Genomic DNA, 6,000 nt, shown 5'->3' on the forward strand with positions numbered 1-6,000 from the left:
AAAAGTAGAGAGCTGTGCTCCCCAACCTGGCTGCATGTGACAGTCCCCTGAGTAGTGTTGAAAATACTGATACTTGGTTTCTTCCCTGGATGGTTCTGATATAATTGGTCTGGGGTGCAGTCTGGGCATGGAGATATCTCGACCCCCATGGGTATAGACAGCAAAGAAAAGATGAAGATCTCCATACACTCTGAAGAGTGGGAAGCCTCTGATAAACATTAACCTATTACCTGCTTATTACTGGGTGGGGGCTTTGTATCAATATTATCTTGTACAATACTCACAACTGTTCTCTGGGGGAAGGCCTCACTAACTCCAGCTCGAGATTCCGAAAGAAGGGGGGACACAAGAAGTTTTGCAAGCTCTGACTCTCCAATCATTGTTTTTAAGGGAATAAAAGAGAAGAATAAAAATTGATAGCTCACATGTCTAGATCTTACTAACAGCACACTTCAACTTCTGAACCCAGTCTTCCTTTGGGAGATCCCTGGGGTGTGGGTTTTGAGGTGGTAGGACCCTGCCTCCCACTAAGAACTCCAAGGAGAAGAGGGTCTCTTTTCCCCATTCTCCATCAACAGGTGATCTTCAGCTGTGGAAGGAGTTGTGAGATGGCAGAGAGGCAACCAGGGACTGTTTGTGTTGATGCCCCAGTTGTGGTAGCAAAATGTGTGATGGTATGTCCTGTGAGGTCTTCTAACTGTATAGCCTGGAGCATGACTTCTCCTGTGTTTTCTCTGCCTGGCTTCTTGGTTCCCACTCATTTTCTTGGCCTAGTTTTCCATATTTTCCTTCAATTCCATGAGTTATCTGATATCTTTCCAAATGTTTACTTTCCATGTAAATGAGCCAGAGTCCCATTCTCTTTTTTGTAACTAAGAACCCTAACTAGCACAAATGCTCAGGACAACTCAGTGAGGCTTATGTCTCTTCTTAGAAATGTCTCCATGTCTCTTCTTAGAAATGAGGAAACAAATTCAGAGAGAGTAAGCAACTTGTCCAAGATCACAGAGCTAGAGAGTAGCAGAGCTAGGGTCCCCCACCAGGTGTTTTTCGCATAGGACATCATATAAGGAATGAACAGCCATAAACTTTTACAAATCCTAAGTACTTCATTATATCATTTCAGACAATAAAAATGAGGCTCCTTTGACCTCAAGGTACTGCTAAATAATATTTATTTTAGAGAAAAGAGGGAGGTTTGCCATATAATTTTTAAGTAACAGAATTAAAACCTGTTTTAAAAGAATTTTTTTTTTTTTTTTTTGCGGTACGCGGGCCTCTCACTGTTGTGGCCTCTCCAGTTGCGGAGCACAGGCTCCGGATGCCCAGGCTCAGCGGCCATGGCTCACGGGCGCAGCCGCTCCGCGGCACGTGGGATCTTCCCGGACTGGGGCATGAACCGTGTCCCCTGCATCGGCAGGCAAGCTCTCAACCACTGCGCCACCAGGGAAGCTCTAAAAGAATTTTTAAAAATTGCATTGAAAGATGAATTATTTGCACACTTAAAGGCAAATCCTTCATTTATCTGGAAAATCCTCTTAGGCAGAACACGTTGACAGAGGGAGTGCAAATTATTCATCTAACAAATAAAAACAAGAAAGGGTTCCCCAATGCGTGGGAGGGTGAGGAGTTCCATGCATTGGCTAAAAGGAAGTGTGCACGTATGGGGTGGGGACACAAGTGTGTCTCCTGTCATCCTGTACGCCTGCTCTCAGGCAGCCCTAGAAGTGTGTGTCATGATCCTGAAACACTCAGATGGTGATTATGACCGATTACACAAGATGCCATGTTCCCTAATCATATCACTTACGTTCCTGTGAACGGCAGTGACAAGGGTTTGAAGGGAGAAGATCACAGCTGTCTAAAAAAAAAAAAAAAATCAGATAAAGCAGACAGTGTTGCCGCCAGAAGATCACACACCAGCCAGTGTAGGAGGCTTGGCATGATGGGGTTCTGCCCTCTTTCTAACTCAGCTTAACCTCCATCCATTCTCTTGTTTTCAGAACCCCTTGGTCACATAATGACGGGCTTCAGGCAGGTGTGGCTCCTACACTGGGTTATTTATTATATTAGCTCCCTATTCTGTGAACATTGTCACTTGGGTAAATTTGGAGATTGTCACTGCCAGAATCTAAATGGCTCTTGTGAATCAAAGAAAAGTACCATGGACACCCCCCGCCTGGCTTTTCTCTGAATCAGCCCTAAGCTTAAGACACCACCTCTCCATTCTGCCGCTCCGTTTTTAATCTGTCTTCAGAGAGAAAGCCAACTGTCTTGAATTGAACACAAGATGGTTCTTGAAGTCATGTGTGATGAAAGTGATTAAATAATTAATTCAAACAAAGGTGACTTCTGAGTCAGGTTGGGGTCAGGAAAAAAGAAAGTCTTGATTTAAAGCAGTGTTTACTTGGCACGCTACAGAGAAAAAATATTTAACGTGATATGAAATGACCAGGCTGGAGAATATTAACCTGTCTCCCTTGCTTCTGTAGCTCCAGGCACATTGGTCTCTTGCTGCTCTTTGAACAGACCAAGGTTATTTTTCTTTGCCTCAGGGACTTTGGACTTTCTCTTCCTTTTGCTGGAAGACTCCTCTGACTCCTCTGCCCGATATTGATCTGGGTCTCACTTCTCAGGCATGTAGGGTCTTAGCTCCTCAGGGGGACCTTTCTTGACTGTTCTACCTATGAATTTGTCCCCCCTCTTCTGTGTTTAGACTGTACTCTCTTTTTATTTCTTCATGATACTTATTATTGCCTGGAGTTCAGCCACATGTTAATTCTTTGTTTTACTGTCAGTCTTCCTGACCAGAATGGAAGGTCCATGGGGACGGTATTTTATGTTTTTCTCCCTGAAGTATCCCCAACACCTAGGGCAGTGTCTGATGCAGCAATTAGATAGTTGTTCAATGAACAAACCAATGAATTAATCAACTTCAAAGCCTAAATATTGCAATCTTTTTTTTTTTGCGGTACGCGGGCCTCTCACTGTTGTGGCCCCTCCAGTTGCGGAGCACAGGCTCTGGACGTGCAGGCTCAGCGGCCATGGCTCATGGGCGCAGCCGCACCACAGCGTGTGGGATCTTCCGGGACCGGGGCACGAACCCGTGTCCCCTGCATCGGCAGGCAGACTCTCAAAAACTGTACCACCAGGGAAGCCCTATTGCAATCTTTTATAAGGTTAAAATGAGCTCTCCAGAAATGCTTCAGGCAGCAAAATGTCCTACATATGCTTCTAAGTTAAAAAAACTCACCCCTTAGAAGTATAAATTCAGATTTAGGCACAGACTAAACTCTTAAAAAAAAAAAATGGAACAAAACTAATGCCTTCAACTGGCTGCTTTCCCTGCGCTGAAACAAACCATTGGCCTTTTGAGCTTCCTTCTCTAAAGAGTCAAGGATGTTTATCAGAAGGCATGTATGGCTTCTACTTTGTGATGAAATATGTCCCAGGAGAAGCCTACCTCCCCTTGTGTTTTGCTGGGTGTGTATATCTGGTTTATAGCAAGTTAGCTGAAGTAGACAGATCTTGAGCCAATGTTGTAAGTGTAAGTGACAGTCAGTCTGATGGAGACTAAATTGTGCGTGTGAGCCTAGCTCTAACTGGCTGTCTGGATGCACTGAATACAATTATTTGATAAGCCCTTGACCCTTCAACTGTCCAAAGTGGCAAGTATGTAAGTGGGTTTGTAATGGTAATTATTCTGAACATCTCAATACTCTTTTCCAATCTCTGCTATCTCTAGACAACCTGTCAACTTTTTCTAAGAGCCCAATCCTGATGATAAAACTCACAGTCTCAAAGTCCTGTTAAATCACATAATCTAACCAGTTAGATGAAGTTGAGTTACAGAGTGAGAGAACATTCCTTCTGCCCTTAATACAGTCGTACCAGTGAGATTTTATTCATGCTACCAAGCAGCAGAAGAAGCATGGAAAAAAAATTCAAACAGTAATTATATGCAGAAATTAACAGCCCATAGAAAAAGGAAAATGCAGTTTAATATTTCAAAGCTGCTGTCATAATCTGAGTGGACTTGAATGCAAAGTACTCTTGGAGAAGTAGGAAGTTTGGACCAGGCAGTAGGGAACATAGGCATAAATGCAAAATATCTGAAGGGCATGAGTTCTGGCCTTCAGGGCAGAGGTCAGGAAGGGCCCTAGTCACCAGGAAGATACTGGGAGAGAGGCTCTCATTTTATGGACAGCAAGTCAAAGGCCAGAATTTATTCACATATCACTGCAATTAGTGTGGGGTAAGGTTGGAAAGTGTGAGCTGAAGCTACACAGGTAGAAAATGAAAATGTCTGGCTCATGGTAAACCTGGTCTCTGGGCAGCAGGATAATTTTAGTCTATTGAGACCCTGTTAATTCAAAGCAAAGGTAATGCATGCCTAGATAAACTCTATGAATCAAAATAGTTTAAATTGGACCTACAAGTAATTATTTCCTAGGACAATTTAAATTTTCAGTAAATATTTGTAATTTTTTTTTTTAGTGTAGGATATCATAGAATAATTCAATAATTAATTAGGCTTAGGCATTATGGCATGGTTATAACTACAAACACAATGGATGAATCATTAGGAATTTCAAGAACAATGAATAAGCTTCATTTAAAGTGTTCTGTCTTTATGAGAAATCAGATGGAAATAGTGTGGTTGGAAGGGACCAGAAATTGTATGAATGTTATGATATATAGAGACATAATTGCTGTCAATGTAAGTAATGTGGCTTTGCTGAGTAAAATAAGATGATTGCTTAGGGTTTCCAAAACCCTCTAAAATTGCTTCTATACCACATGTAACCACATGTGGTCTAAACAAAATGTGAGTCAAAGGAATGAGGAAAGATAAACATGTAATTAAAAACAGCTCAGTAGATACTTGGGCTCATTCATTTCAATGATGGCATCTGCAGTTTATGGAGCGGTTATAGACCCGCAATATATCGGCATTGACTACATGCCATAAAACACATCAGCGCAGCTTGGGCCCAAATTATTATACACAAACAATAAATCCATCCCATTAACAGGATAAATACGATAACTTGATAATGTTGGAAAGTGGCAGAATGAGATCCCTAAGTAAATAACTATGTGTTCTTAAGAAACAAAGATTGCTTTAGCTTTTAGTGCCTCCCATGACTTCCGTTCTGTTATGTGTAGTTTGAACTGAAAGAAAGATTGTAGCCTTGAAAGCATCTATGCTGATTACTGTTTGTGAATCTAAAAGACATCAGCCTAACCATTTATTTGTGAAAATGAAATCTTCATATGATGAAGGTCAGTTTTAGTTGAAATTATATAATAAGCAAAAGTCAAGGTTCCGTTGCCATTAAAATTGCTCATGGAGCAAATCTTTGGTATTCTACCCTTATCCTTGAATCCTGCTCTGTATGTTGTAAGAAAAATAGTAAATGCTTGTCATAGAGTCACTATGGCTTTGAGTTTTTCCTCTAGGAAAATGTTTCCAAACCTCTTCATAAACATTGTTAAATGAAATAGTCTGATAAAATAGATCTGAATATGGATTAAGAATTAGTTTTTCATCAACCATAGTCTCATTTTGTCCTCTAAGAAATGGAAAGTTTACATCAGGGACTAGAGTTAATAAGTGTTTGGGGGCGGATTATTGGTGAAACTTACAATACTATTTCACATGCTTTTGGTGTACAGAAAATATGTAGGTATCATGTTCTTCTGGGTGGAAAGGGAGCAAGCAAATACATAAAAATATTATCAAAGACTTGCCATTTTAAAAGTTGTTATCCTACTTTAGATAATTAGCATTCTATTCTGCATGAATGTAAAGGTTTTTTAATTGAAGTGTAGTTAATTTACAATACTGTGTTAGTTTCAGGTATACAACAAAGTGATCAGTTTTATATATATATATATATATATTTTTTTTTTTGAGATTACTTTCCTTTGTAGTTTATTACAAGATATCGAATATACTCCCTGTGCTATATAGCAAATTCTTGTTGCTTATCTATT

Source organism: Lipotes vexillifer, unplaced genomic scaffold (assembly GCF_000442215.2).
Source record: "Lipotes vexillifer unplaced genomic scaffold, Lipotes_vexillifer_v1.1 scaffold1641, whole genome shotgun sequence".
NCBI lineage: Eukaryota > Metazoa > Chordata > Mammalia > Artiodactyla > Lipotidae > Lipotes > Lipotes vexillifer.